This window comes from Rhinatrema bivittatum, chromosome 1 (genome assembly GCF_901001135.1).
Source record: "Rhinatrema bivittatum chromosome 1, aRhiBiv1.1, whole genome shotgun sequence".
Classification (NCBI taxonomy): Eukaryota; Metazoa; Chordata; class Amphibia; order Gymnophiona; family Rhinatrematidae; genus Rhinatrema; species Rhinatrema bivittatum.
Window position 1 is genome coordinate 817,464,006 of NC_042615.1, and position 14,964 is coordinate 817,478,969.

At 56.0% G+C, this 14,964-nt stretch overlaps 1 protein-coding gene across 6 annotated transcripts in view; it reads right to left on the minus strand.

Moving 5' to 3' along the window:
- The window catches only part of FAM214B (family with sequence similarity 214 member B), a 228,128-nt gene that overhangs the window by 117,063 nt on the left and 96,101 nt on the right, over positions 1-14,964 (minus strand). The gene's annotated exons all lie outside the window — the stretch shown is intronic.

The window sequence follows — 14,964 nt, forward strand, 5'->3', positions numbered from 1 at the left end:
AGAAACGGCGCCAAATCAAAGAAAACTTCCCACAAGAGAGCGAGCAGGAAAAGCCCTCAGGAGCGTCCCGGGGGGGGGTGGGGAGAGCGGAGAGCCCAGCGGCGAGAGCGGCAAAGTCCTGGGGGCATCCTGCCGAGCAAGGCCCCCACCCCCCCCCATCCTAACAGGCCGGCACCAGAAACCGGGGCACTGCCCTCGCTGCGCCCTGCGCCGTTTCCAAAGCTTCGTGCAGGGGTAAAGAAGATAAAAAAAACGAGAGCTGCGGAAACTCGCACCCCACCGCAGTCGGACGCCGCGAGCGTGCCGCGTCCGCAGGGAAGGAGCGGAGAGAGGTCGGGGGAGAGAAAGTCCACCCCCCACCCCCTCCCCTGGGCTTTCTGCTGGTAGAGGGGGCGCTCGCTCCAAAGCTGGGGCAAACGACCACGGGCCTCCCTCCCTCGCCCTCGGCTAGCCGAGTTTGGTTTCCCTTTTGAAAACACGCTCGCGGGGTGAGGCCAGGCCTATGGGCACCGCGGCCTGCGTAAGGATCGCCCCCGAGCCCTCAAACGCATTCCCCTTCGGCAACCCACGCATAAAAAAGGTCACGCCGGGAACTGGGAGCCCCTCGCGGGCCGCCGGAGAGCCCAACGCTGTCCCAGGATGGGCGCAGCGGCCACCGGAAGGCCCTTCCCTGGCATTGGACCGGCTGGGGGTCACGACCCTGGGCCGAGTCTACGCCCAGGAGAGACGGTAGGGAGGGGAGGTGGAGAGTGAAGAGAGAGAGAGAGAGAGAAAAAAAAAAAAGGATGAGCAGCAAGACAGGCCTGGTGGAGAGGGGGAAAAAAAAAAACCCCAAAGAGAGGAGAGGGAGGGCACAAAAGAAAGAAAAAAAAAACCCCAGGGAGGAGAGGGAAAAGAAAGGGAGGGAGAGTGACGGAGGGGGAAGTGGAAGAGATGAGCTGCGCGGTTCCTCATCTGGTTCTCATTTCCCCGCAGTGGGAGTGATCGTTACAGCTCACACGCCACCGGCTGCTGCCAGGATGGCAAAACATTTAGAGGCGACAGGCAGTGCTATTTCTAACCCAGTAATCTCAGGGCGCCGGATTCCCTGCTGCGCTTTATATAAACCGGACTGAGCCTCCACGTGTCAACCAGCGCAGGAATCTGCAGCCCCCGCCGTGCCTTCAACACGGGGAGCAGGGCCTTCCCCTGCCCCCACCCCCACCCCCGGGTATAACCCCTTCCTCAGCAGTCTTACCCTCCTGCCCCACCTGTGGTTACCTCAGCGGCCTGCCACTCACAATCATAACAGAGAGAGAGAGAGAGCCTTCCCCTGCCCCCGGGTATAACCCCGTCCTCAGCAGTCTTACCCTCCTGCCCCACCTGTGGTTACCTCAGCGGCCTGCCACTCACAATCATAACAGAGAGAGAGAGAGCCTTCCCCTGCCCCCGGGTATAACCCCGTCCTCAGCAGTCTTACCCTCCTGCCCCACCTGTGGTTACCTCAGCGGCCTGCCACTCACAATCATAACAGAGAGAGAGAGCCTTCCCCTGCCCCCGGGTATAATCCCTTCCTCAGCAGTCTTACCCTCCTGCCCCACCTGTGGTTACCTCAGCGGCCTGCCACTCACAATCATAACAGAGAGAGAGAGAGAGCCTTCCCCTGCCCCCGGGTATAACCCCGTCCTCAGCAGTCTTACCCTCCTGCCCCACCTGTGGTTACCTCAGCGGCCTGCCACTCACAATCATAACACAGAGAGAGAGAGCCTTCCCCTGCCCCCGGGTATAATCCCTTCCTCAGCAGTCTTACCCTCCTGCCCCACCTGTGGTTACCTCAGCGGCCTGCCACTCACAATCATAACAGAGAGAGAGAGAGAGCCTTCCCCTGCCCCCGGGTATAACCCCGTCCTCAGCAGTCTTACCCTCCTGCCCCACCTGTGGTTACCTCAGCGGCCTGCCACTCACAATCATAACAGAGAGAGAGAGCCTTCCCCTGCCCCCGGGTATAATCCCTTCCTCAGCAGTCTTACCCTCCTGCCCCACCTGTGGTTACCTCAGCGGCCTGCCACTCACAATCATAACAGAGAGAGAGAGCCTTCCCCTGCCCCCGGGTATAATCCCTTCCTCAGCAGTCTTACCCTCCTGCCCCACCTGTGGTTACCTCAGCGACCTGCCACTCACAATCATAACAGAGAGAGAGCCTTCCCCTGCCCCCGGGTATAACCCCTTCCTCAACAGTCTTACCCTCCTGCCCCACCTGTGGTTACCTCAGCGGCCTGCCACTCACAATCATAACAGAGAGAGAGAGCCTTCCCCTGCCCCCGGGTATAACCCCTTCCTCAGCAGTCTTATCCTCCTGCCCCACCTGTGGTTACCTCAGTGGCCTGCCACTCACAATCATAACAGAGAGAGAGCCGTCCCCTGCCCCCGGGTATAACCCCTTCCTCAGCAGTCTTACCCTCCTGCCCCACCTGTGGTTACCTCAGCGGCCTGCCACTCACAATCATAACAGAGAGAGAGCCGTCCCCTGCCCCCAGGTATAACCCCTTCCTCAGCAGTCTTACCCTCCTGCCCCACCTGTGGTTACCTCAGCGGCCTGCCACTCACAATCATAACAGAGAGAGAGCCGTCCCCTGCCCCCGGGTATAACCCCTTCCTCAGCAGTCTTACCCTCCTGCCCCACCAGCGGTTACCTCAGCAGCCTGCCACTCACAATCATAACAGAGAGAGAGCCGTCCCCTGCCCCCAGGTATAACCCCTTCCTCAGCAGTCTTACCCTCCTGCCCCTCCTGTGGTTACCTCAGCAGCCTGCCACTCACAATCATAACAGAGAGAGAGCCTTCCCCTGCCCCCAGGTATAACCCCTTCCTCAGCAGTCTTACCCTCCTGCCCCTCCTGTGGTTACCTCAGCAGCCTGCCACTCACAATCATAACAGAGAGAGAGAGCCTTCCCCTGCCCCCGGGTATAATCCCTTCCTCAGCAGTCTTACCCTCCTGCCCCACCAGCGGTTACCTCAGCAGCCTGCCACTCACAATCATAACACAGAGAGAGAGCCTTCCCCTGCCCCCGGGTATAACCCCTTCCTCAGCAGTCTTACCCTCCTGCCCCACCTGTGGTTACCTCAGCAGCCTGCCACTCACAATCATAACACAGAGAGAGAGCCTTCCCCTGCCCCCGGGTATAACCCCTTCCTCAGCAGTCTTACCCTCCTGCCCCACCAGCGGTTACCTCAGCAGCCTGCCACTCACAATCATAACACAGAGAGAGAGCCTTCCCCTGCCCCCGGGTATAACCCCTTCCTCAGCAGTCTTACCCTCCTGCCCCACCAGCGGTTACCTCAGCAGCCTGCCACTCACAATCATAACACAGAGAGAGAGCCTTCCCCTGCCCCCGGGTATAACCCCTTCCTCAGCAGTCTTACCCTCCTGCCCCACCAGCGGTTACCTCAGCAGCCTGCCACTCACAATCATAACACAGAGAGAGAGCCTTCCCCTGCCCCCGGGTATAATCCCTTCCTCAGCAGTCTTACCCTCCTGCCCCTCCTGTGGTTACCTCAGCAGCCTGCCACTCACAATCATAACACAGAGAGAGAGCCTTCCCCTGCCCCCGGGTATAACCCCTTCCTCAGCAGTCTTACCCTCCTGCCCCACCTGTGGTTACCTCAGCAGCCTGCCACTCACAATCATAACACAGAGAGAGAGCCTTCCCCTGCCCCCGGGTATAACCCCTTCCTCAGCAGTCTTACCCTCCTGCCCCACCAGCGGTTACCTCAGCAGCCTGCCACTCACAATCATAACACAGAGAGAGAGCCTTCCCCTGCCCCGGGTATAACCCCTTCCTCAGCAGTCTTACCCTCCTGCCCCACCTGTGGTTACCTCAGCAGCCTGCCACTCACAATCATAACAGAGAGAGAGCCTTCCCCTGCCCCCGGGTATAACCCCTTCCTCAGCAGTCTTACCCTCCTGCCCCACCTGTGGTTACCTCAGCGGCCTGCCACTCACAATCATAACAGAGAGAGAGAGAGCCTTCCCCTGCCCCTGGGTATAACCCCTTCCTCAGCAGTCTTACCCTCCTGCCCCACCTGTGGTTACCTCAGCGGCCTGCCACTCACAATCATAACAGAGAGAGAGAGAGCCTTCCCCTGCCCCCGGGTATAACCCCTTCCTCAGCAGTCTTACCCTCCTGCCCCACCTGTGGTTACCTCAGCAGCCTGCCACTCACAATCATAACACAGAGAGAGAGAGCCTTCCCCTGCCCCGGGTATAATCCCTTCCTCAGCAGTCTTACCCTCCTGCCCCACCTGTGGTTACCTCAGCGGCCTGCCACTCACAATCATAACAGAGAGAGAGCCTTCCCCTGCCCCCGGGTATAACCCCTTCCTCAGCAGTCTTATCCTCCTGCCCCACCTGTGGTTACCTCAGCGGCCTGCCACTCACAATCATAACAGAGAGAGAGAGCCTTCCCCTGCCCCGGGTATAATCCCTTCCTCAGCAGTCTTACCCTCCTGCCCCACCTGTGGTTACCTCAGCGGCCTGCCACTCACAATCATAACACAGAGAGAGCGAGCCTTCCCCTGCCCCGGGTATAATCCCTTCCTCAGCAGTCTTATCCTCCTGCCCCACCTGTGGTTACCTCAGCGGCCTGCCACTCACAATCATAACACAGAGAGAGAGAGAGCCTTCACCTGCCCCCGGGTATAATCCCTTCCTCAGCAGTCTTACCCTCCTGCCCCACCTGTGGTTACCTCAGCGGCCTGCCACTCACAATCATAACACAGAGAGAGAGAGAGCCTTCACCTGCCCCCGGGTATAATCCCTTCCTCAGCAGTCTTACCCTCCTGCCCCACCTGTGGTTACCTCAGCGGCCTGCCACTCACAATCATAACAGAGAGAGAGAGAGCCTTCACCTGCCCCCGGGTATAATCCCTTCCTCAGCAGTCTTACCCTCCTGCCCCACCTGTGGTTACCTCAGCGGCCTGCCACTCACAATCATAACAGAGAGAGAGAGAGAGCCTTCCCCTGCCCCCGGGTATAATCCCTTCCTCAGCAGTCTTACCCTCCTGCCCCACCTGTGGTTAGCTCAGCGACCTGCCACTCACAATCATAACACAGAGAGAGAGCCTTCCCCTGCCCCCGGGTATAATCCCTTCCTCAGCAGTCTTACCCTCCTGCCCCACCTGTGGTTAGCTCAGCGACCTGACAGCTGCCACCAACACAGAGAGAGAGAGAGCCTTCCCCCACCCTGGCTGGGACATGGGGCTTCCAGACAGAGCTGGACGTGCCAGGGTCTACCCCTCCCTGCCCCTTCATTTCCTCCTATGGTGTTTTTCCTAATGCCTTGCCTCAAAATCCTCCCGGTATCAGCCCCTTCGGGGAGGAGGGGGCGGCAGGTGGAGTCTGAAGCCGGGAGTCTTCCACGGATTATTATAAACCCCTTCCTCCCAGCTAAGAACAATGACGCGTATCCTAAATCTGCCATGCTCGGCCCCTGCAAAAGCACGGGTCCTCCCCTGCCCCCCCCCCCCCCCCCCACGAGGCTACATGCGTCCTTCCGGAGGAGAGGCTCCAAAACTGGGCAAAGGAATCTCCTCTTTGGGGGAAATGGACTCTCCTGGTTCCTGCACGATTTGCAAACAGTTCTCCAGCCACCCCCAGCCCGGATTAAACCTCCTCTCACTGGGCCAAGCAGGAGAGCCGGCCGCAGCCCGCCGCTCCCCTTCTCCGGACCGGACTGCCAAGTTCTCCCCTGTGCCCGTCCCGCTACCAGAAAGCCGAAGAAAGCTTCTCGCCAAAAAAAAAGTAAATTCCCCCACCCCACCCCCCTCCACTTTCATGGACACTGAGCAGAATTAACACCGCGCACCGGGACCAGGCCACCGGCCGCGTGGAGGCAGCTGAAATCGTGTCCCGGGGGGGGGGGGGGGGGGGGGGGGTGCTGCGGAGGTGACGCTCGTAGCCCCAGAGAGGGAAAGGGCGTCCGAGTCACGGGTGCCGTGGCCACGCGCAAAGGCAGGATTTAGGAGCCATCACTGCAACGGTCCCGGGAGGAGAACCAAGGTCAGTGGCGGCAACAACCGGACCACGGAGAACACCGGGGGGCGGAGAGGGGCAAACACCCCGGGCTGTTGTGAACAAAGGTTCACAGAGCTAAACCCCAGCTAGCACAGGAAGAAACTGCCCATTACGTCTTTCTAGGCAGCAATTCAATCCAACCATTAAAAAAAATTGCTGCGTAAGAACGAGGCCTTAAGTGCGGCTCCCCTCGAGTTTTTAAGCTTAGCACTTTGGGGGGGGGGGGGGGGTTCTGCTCTGCGCTTGTGGTGCCAAGGACCACCCTCTCTTAAAATCCTACGAGGTAGCCAGAGAGACTTCCTTGCCGGGATGCAGCAAGGATTTCTGGCCGCTGCTATTTTTAACCCGGCTCCCCGCAGGGCCATCCAAACCGGCCTTATAAGATCATCGCATCTGCGTGCCTGCTCCCCACGCTGAACCTCTGAACCAGTCCTCCTATTTCATTCACGTTTCTGCCCCAGCCCGGCAGAACGCCCTGCGCTCCTCCGGGCTCCTTACAATCATTATTTCCTGCAGGGCAGCCGGCCAGGTCCACTGAAAATCCCAGGGAGGTCGCAGCAGCTTGTGACATCATCAAGCACCGTTAAAAAGCCATTGGTTAATGTTGTGCGTTTTTAAAGCTGCCCTGCCATTGGTTGATGTTGAGCATTTTTAAAGCTGCCCTGCCATTGGTTGATGTTGAGCGTTTTTAAAGCTGCCCTGCCATTGGTTAATGTTGAGCATTTTTTAAAGCTGCCCTGCCATTGGTTGATGTTGAGCATTTTTAAAGCTGCCCTGCCATTGGTTGATGTTGAGCGTTTTTAAAGCTGCCCTGCCATTGGTTGATGTTGAGCGTTTTTTAAAGTTGCCCTGCCATTGGTGAGTACCTGTCGGTCAGCCAACTCCACTTCTCATCTGGTTTCCTATGGGGGAAAAACAAAATATCTCTGACTACCGATCTCCTTATTACGCAGAAACGTGTGTTGAAAACCATGTGCGAAGATCTGTCCCCGAGAAGGGGGGACGAGGCATCTTGAAATGGTTACACCAACAAATGAGACGATTTGGGCTGGCAGCAGAACATTTCCTACCGCCAGATCGGCAGCGGCCGGCAGTTGCCGAACTGTACTTTTGAGCTTTCTGGAAAATTCACCGCCCGCAGACCAGAAAAGAGATTCTCGTATCGTCATTTTCAACAATCTTTTGAGATTTCATTCCCAGAAATCCAAGTTTCAACATCAGCCAGATTTTATCCAGCGTCAACAGTTCAGCCCCAGAAGGGCCAGAACCGGTGCCATTCGGGCAGGCTTTTAAAATCCAACACCGTTTTCCAAGTGGTTTCAAAGGTGCCATCTCGGGGAACAGCTGCGGGTCTGCCGGCAGATTCATTCCTGGTTTACAAATGTGGTCATACGGTCACGTCTACATGCCACACCACGGTTAAAAAAACACAAAAAAAAACCCCACAAGATGTTTTTCTTCTAATAAAGGTGGAGAAACCCTCCAGTCTGAATATATAAGCTGCACCAGGCCATACAACCATCAAAACATCAACGTGGAGCAGAGAGCAGCGAATGTCTCCAGCCTCCTCCTCCCAGGTGAGCTTGAGCAGATCCGGGCCTTTGTTTAAAAACTTAACAATTGGTCGCACGCCCGAGACAAGCGAAATCTCCTTGGCCGGGGCCCGGCAAGTAACACTCAGGAGAGGTCTAACGAGCCTCGGAGTCATGGCTGAAAGCGCGCTGCGATGGGAAAGTCTTCCTCCGTTCCAGTTACCGAAGACATGAGCGATGGCGGCCGATGCAGCCCACGAGGCCTGTGTCTGTAGTCGGCTCAGTTTCCCTCCTGAATCTCTGGCTTCCACCCTAGACTTCCTACATCTGAGCATCCTCGGTGCTTGTCCCCATGCTTTTCAGAGCTCTGTGACTGACTTGGCCTCCATGCTTCTCTCTCTGAAGGGATCCTTCTCTACGTCACTCCTGAGCCTCCGCGGTTTTTACGCCCTCAAGACGAGTGACGGTGTTAGCAGCCGGTTCTCTACTTGCTAAGGCTTCCTGGCATTTTATTTTCACACATATGGCGGCTGGGAGGGGTGAAGCGGGGAGAGGGAATATTCAGTACTGTTTTTGGAGAAAACCGTCCAGCACTTCTCCTTTCAGCCTGGCCCGGAGAAGCAGCTGCCGTTACCCGAGTGCACTAAGAGCCAGATTCTCATCCCAACTTACAGCGGGGTCTCCGAAACGGACAGGTGGTCTCTCTTCGGGAGCGGAACAGGACGGGCCGGGTAAAAAATGGAGTGAAAGGAGAGGAGTTCAGCTGCTGCGGCTCAAGCAGAGAGCCCCGGAGGACAGTCCTGGCCGATGCATCCACCCGCCTGGCTAAAACCGGCACAGAGAACCGCACCGCCATGCAGGCGAAAATGTGCTGGCAGCCAAGGAAGAAGAAAGCAACGAGTGCCACCGTGCTACACGGCGGGGCCACCTGGTCAGGGGGCGTCGCGAGCCACCTGCCCTGCAGGCCATCACAGAAAACCAAGCTCCTTTCCTTGCTGTTTAGCTGGAGCTGGAGATCCTGCACTGCCGGTGTCCAGCGCTGGCTACAGTGTCGGGAGGGAAAAGGAGGTCTTTTCAGCTGCAAAATACTGATACAATCCTTCAGTCCTGCTCTGGGCCTGGAGAGAGCATCAGCAAACACAGAGCACCAAAATAAGTGATCCCAGGACTGGGGAGGAAGGGGAAGGGGAAGGAGGGACCCAGATGGTTTGTTAAGCAGAAATGGCTGCTGGGTTTCATAGCAACATCCCTGGGCCAAGTGCTGCCTGCACAGTAAACACTGGAACAGCTGCATGGTGCACACATCTGGATCAGAGTCAAGACATTTCATGAAGGGCGTGAAAAGAAGAGTGCGAGACTGTGTATGCATGGGTGTGGCAGCGTGCACGGGAGAGTGCAAGCCTGAAAGAGCAACAATACATTCACCGTCTACGTAGTAACCTAGCATACAGTAACAGGGGAGGCAAAAACAGTAACAGGATTCAGATAAAGCCCAGGAGAAGCTGAGGGGGAGTGAGAGGTAAAGCCTGGGATAAGCACAGAGGATCCTTAGCTGTGGGGGAGTGAGGGGTAAAGCCTGGGATAAGCACTGAGGATCCTTAGCTGTGGGGGAGTGAGGGGTAAAGCCTGGGATAAGCACAGAGGATCCTTAGCTGTGAGGGAGTGAGAGGTAAAGCCTGGGATAAGCACAGAGGATCCTTAGCTGTGGGGGAGTGAGGGGTAAAGCCTGGGATAAGCACAGAGGATCCTTAGCTGTGGGGGGAGTGAGAGGTAAAGCCTGGGATAAGCACAGAGGATCCTTAGCTGTGGGGGAGAGAGGGGTAAGCCTGGGATAAGCACAGAGGATCCTTAGCTGTGGGGGGAGTGAGAGGTAAAGCCTGGGATAAGCACAGAGGATCCTTAGCTGTGAGGGAGTGAGAAGTAAAGCCTGGGATAAGCACAGAGGATCCTTAGCTGTGGGGGAGTGAGGGGTAAAGCCTGGGATAAGCACAGAGGATCCTTAGCTGTGGGGGAGTGAGAGGTAAAGCCTGGGATAAGCACAGAGGATCCTTAGCTGTGGGGGAGTGAGGGGTAAAGCCTGGGATAAGCACAGAGGATCCTTAGCTGTGGGGGAGTGAGGGGTAAAGCCTGGGATAAGCACAGAGGATCCTTAGCTGAGGGGGAGTGAGAGGTAAAGCCTGGGATAAGCACAGAGGATCCTTAGCTGTGGGGGACTGAGGGGTAAAGCCTGGGATAAGCACAGAGGATCCTTAGCTGTGAGGGAGTGAGGGGTAAAGCCTGGGATAAGCACAGAGGATCCTTAGCTGTGGGGGACTGAGGGGTAAAGCCTGGGATAAGCACAGAGGATCCTTAGCTGAGGGGGAGTGAGAGGTAAAGCCTGGGATAAGCACAGAGGATCCTTAGCTGAGGGGGAGTGAGGGGTAAAGCCTGGGATAAGCACAGAGGATCCTTAGCTGTGAGGGAGTGAGGGGTAAAGCCTGGGATAAGCACAGAGGATCCTTAGCTGTGAGGGAGTGAGGGGTAAAGCCTGGGATAAGCACAGAGGATCCTTAGCTGTGGGGGAGTGAGGGGTAAAGCCTGGGATAAGCACAGAGGATCCTTAGCTGTGGGGGAGTGAGAGGTAAAGCCTGGGATAAGCACAGAGGGTCCTTAGCTGTGGGGGGAGTGAGGGATAAAGCCTGGGATAAGCACAGAGGATCCTTAGCTGTGGGGGAGTGAGGGGTAAAGCCTGGGATAAGCACAGAGGGTCCTTAGCTGTGGGGGGAGTGAGGGATAAAGCCTGGGATAAGCACAGAGGATCCTTAGCTGTGGGGGAGTGAGGGGTAAAGCCTGGGATAAGCACAGAGGATCCTTAGCTGTGGGGGAGTGAGGGGTAAAGCCTGGGATAAGCACAGAGGATCCTTAGCTGTGGGGGAGTGAGGGGTAAAGCCTGGGATAAGCACAGAGGATCCTTAGCTGTGGGGGAGTGAGGGGTAAAGCCTGGGATAAGTACAGAGGATCCTTAGCTGTGGGGGAGTGCGGGGTAAAGCCTGGGAGAAACAGTTCTATGATGAAGAAATGAAAGGTAAAATCTGGTATTAGCATAGAGGATCCCTATTATTGAGTAGAGAGGAGAAAGCCAGAGATTAGCTGCCATTTCCAATTGTGTTTTGATGTTATAGCAGCACTAACTTCCAGAGCTCAAACAGCAACAACCCTACCTATTAACAGCCAACACTGCAAATCTTACATCAGTCCCTGGAACCCCAGTATACCTCCTAATGGGAATACAGAACTGCAACAAATCCCAACATAGAAACTACAGGCTGGCACAGGGGGTCATCAACCCCTGACACAGGTGGCACCAAAGATCTCCCTTCCTGGCACATCACTACCTCTGCAATACTGGCAGCACTCTTTGTATCAAACCTGGTGGGCCAGCTCTGTGAATCTCTGTGCGTTTTCCAAGATCCCAGCCAGCACTGCACAGGGCGCAAAGTTCTGTGCAGTGCTGGCATGACGGCAGCCAGGGTTTTACCCATTTCCCCCCACCAGGCAGAGAACGAGACTGTGCGGTTTTTTTTTTTACGGCAGTTTTGCAAACAAACCTTGCCAAATCCTGCACTAGCGGCAGAAAACCGTAGCTCGGTCGCACGTGCAGGACGCAGGCAGAGCCATCACCGAGTACAGGAAAACCAGAAACCTGCAGGCAAAAACCGGAGTGGAAAGCCCAGGAAGCCCGGCTCTACACGCAGCGCAACCCCGGAGACAGAGAAACAGACATGCATTTCCTCCTGTGCTGGGCAAGTCACAAGAGATAGGAGAGATGCCCATGTCCCAAAGCTGAGAGTAAAAAAAAAAATAAAAATCCAAGACTTCCCACAAAAGAACGAACAGGAAAAATTCCGAAAGAGCAGCAGCAGAATCAGCTGTACCCTGCCAGCCCTCAGACGTGAAACCCGAGCAGGGACAGGAGCCGGGCCTTGTCCTTTTCCTACTCTGTCATTCTTTCCTTTCACCGCGCAGAGCCGGAATCACCAAGGCCTTCTTTTCCCAAGCTCATTGAATCCGGCCCCTAACGTGGCACTTTGGCACCGCATCCCCTAGCCGCGCGGCCGGCAAGAAAGCTCTCCGGAACCCGCACAAGCGTGCACAGCGTGGGGCCTGTGGAAAAAGGGACCAGAGACTCGGGCCCTCTCGGCAGCAACAGGGAGACAAGCAGTTTGCATTAAAAAAATCCGTCTCCATCTGTCATCAGCACTTCATTAACATGCAAATGAGGGTTCCTGTGCACAATGCCCCGCTCGGCTGCCTGCCGAGCCTGGGAGCGGGGACTCCGGCGAGAACGCCCTCCAGGACCAGGACGCCCTCCCTTCTCCAGCAACTCATCAGGCCTTTGGCGGTGGGAAAATTCAGGGAAGGCTCTTGTGAAGGAAAGGAGAGCAAAGCATCAGCACTCGCCGCAAAGCACCGGCTCAGCCGATCCAAACCTCTGACCCAAAAGGCCCCCGCATCTGTGCGGTTGATGTCCGGCTTCCGCTACCAAAGGACCCAAACCCGTCAACGGCTTTAAATAAGCTGAGCACGCGTCCCCCGCAGCTGCCCAAGAATGGGTAAGCGACCACCTGAATCCCAACAAAAGGGAGATCCCTAAAAGGTACCACGCGAGCAGATCCCCGACCTGAAAATCCTATTCAGGAACGTACGAGCTTCCAGGCGAAACTCGGGTGCAAGGGCCTCGGCACTCGCCGGGCTGCCAGCTTCAATCCCGTAACTTAGGAAGGCTTGTGACCGCTGGTCGGGATGTCAACGCGACCCACGGCGGTTCACGCGACAGTAACCGCAAGGCCAGACCAACGCAACGCACCCCACAAGGGGCCGGAACGTCAAGGAAGTGCCCGAGCTTCAGAGAGCGCAGAACTCAATGGCCCGGACAGACAGAAGGAGGCAAGCTGCATGACCACGACCCCCGACCCCCCCCCCCCCCCCCACTGGCTGCCAAAACTGTACAGAACGAACTTCAGGACCCCCCCCCCCCCCCCCGGACACAGACATTCGAGGTACTAAGAGGAGATGGACCTGCCTATCCAAGTGACCCGTTTACGTGCCCCTTCTAGACTTCCGAGATCCTCCCTGGGGGCTTCCTTATCCACACCGTCGACAAGAGAAACCTAAAAATACAGACACCCCGCGGCACAGGGCCCCTCCAGCGCGGCTCGGCGTCATGGTCAGGCAGGCTGGAATCGGGGAGCACCCCGCAGAAGCGGTACAGGACCGCGAGGCAGGGCTGGAGAGCCCGTCCTCTGTGTAACCGACCCCCGTCCTCTCCCGCAGGTTGAGGCCTTGGCTTCCGGGGACCGCCAGGGCTGGTCTCCCTCGGGCACGCTGTTATCCACTTGCTGTCGACCGCTGCTCTTTCTTCCCTGTTCACTCCCGAGTCGAGGGAAGCTGCAAACGATTGAAAACTGAAACTTGCTAATACGCTGTAAAGCGCCGTGAGTGAATGGTGGCTTCAAAAAGGAGGCAAAGAAGCCGAAGCCACGAACAAGCAGGCAAGTCTTGAACCTGGCGGCTCGCAGGATCCCAGGCAGCGCGGGGGCCCAGGCAAAGCTGATGGGTTTCTTCCACCGCTGAGGACGCTGGCCCCTGCATTTATGTGCCTTGAATGCTGCTGGTAATGGCAGGGAGAGCGAGGGGGGGGAGAGACAGGACAGGGTCCAGAATTCAATCTCATGCCTTCACTCTCTCTCTCTCACCCACTTGGCTTTAATCCCTTCTCTCTCACTCATACACCCATGACCTCCTCCACTGCTCCACCCTGTTCTCCCCTCTCTCATCCCCCAGTTGTTCCTCCTCTTGTTCCCCCACCCCCTTCTCATCCACCCCATGATCCCCTCTCTCACCTTTGCACCCCCCCCATGACCGGCCTGTAAGTCTCTTACCGGCACTGATCCACCCGGGCTGGCCAAAAAGTAAGAGGAGGGCAATATTCAGCCGCTATTTAGCTGGAGAAGTTAGGACGTAGCCGGTTTAAGTAGCGGCTGCTGAATATCCAGCCCGGCTAAATGGCAGGCAGCAAGAGAGCACTGCGGGAAGGAGCTGACGTAGCCGGATAGGCTACCAGCTAACCTGAATATTCAGAATTAGCCAGATAGCTTACCTGGCTATGCCTGGTCGGCCCTTGGGGCTGTCCTAAAGTTAGCCGGATCAACTCTTCTGACTAACTTTAACTTAGTTGGATATATTCAGAGGCACCGCTGAACATACGGGCTTAACTAGCAAAGCTGCGCAGCGGCTCAATAATCTACCTCCAGGAGAGGATCAGCGGTGCCGGGATCTGGCGTTGGCTGCTTTCAAACGCAATTCAGCCATCACTCAAAAACCCAAGGATGGGGTGAGGGACCTCCCCCGTGACGACAGATCTAAGCCACTCCAATCCGACAGGTAAAACTGCCGGAGAGGAGAGAGAGTGCAGGAGAAAGGGAGCTCACTCGCAAGAGAGGGAGGAGGCTGGCGGGGAGGCTCCAGGCTCGGTCCTGGGCTGTTCTTCACCAATATCTTTCGGGGAGATTAAGAGGAAAAGTGTTTTTTTCTTTTTGCAAACGATGCCAAGACCTGCAATGCACTGGCCATGCCCGAGGGAGTAGGAGATGGAACGAGAAGCTATTAAGGAAGTTAGAGGAGCAACCAACTACTCGGCAGCTAAGATTCACCATTAAAAAGTGTGGCATTATATATTCAGGGTGCAGAAATTGAAGAGAACATAAGAACATGCCATGTTGGATCAGACCAAAGGTCCATCAAGCCCAGCATCCTGTTTCCAACAGTGGCCAATCCAGGCCATAAGAACCTGGCAAGTACCCAAAAACTAAGTCTATAGCAGTGGCTATTTTCTAAGTCAACTTAATTAATAGCAGGTAATGGACTTCTCCTCCAAGAACTTATCCAATCCTTTTTTAAACACAGCTATACTAACTGCACTGACCACATCCTCTGGCAACAAATTCCAGAGCTTAATTGTGCGTTGAGTAAAGAAGAACTTTCTCCGATTAGTTTTAAATGTGCCCCACGCTAACTTCATGGAGTGCCCCCTAGTCTATTATCCGAAAGAGTAAATAACCGGTTCACATCTACCCGTTCTAGACCTCTCATGATCTTAAACACCTCTATCATATCCCCCCTCAGTCATCTCTTCTCCAAGCTGAAAAGTCCTAACCTCTTTAGTCTTTCCTCATAGGGGAGCTGTTCCATTCCCCTTATCATTTTGGTAGCCCTTCTCTGTACCTTCTCCATCGCAATTATATCTTTTTTGAGATGCGGCAACCAGAATTGTACACAGTATTCAAGGTGCGGTCTCACCATGGAGCGATACAGAGGCATTATGACATTTTCCGTTTTATTC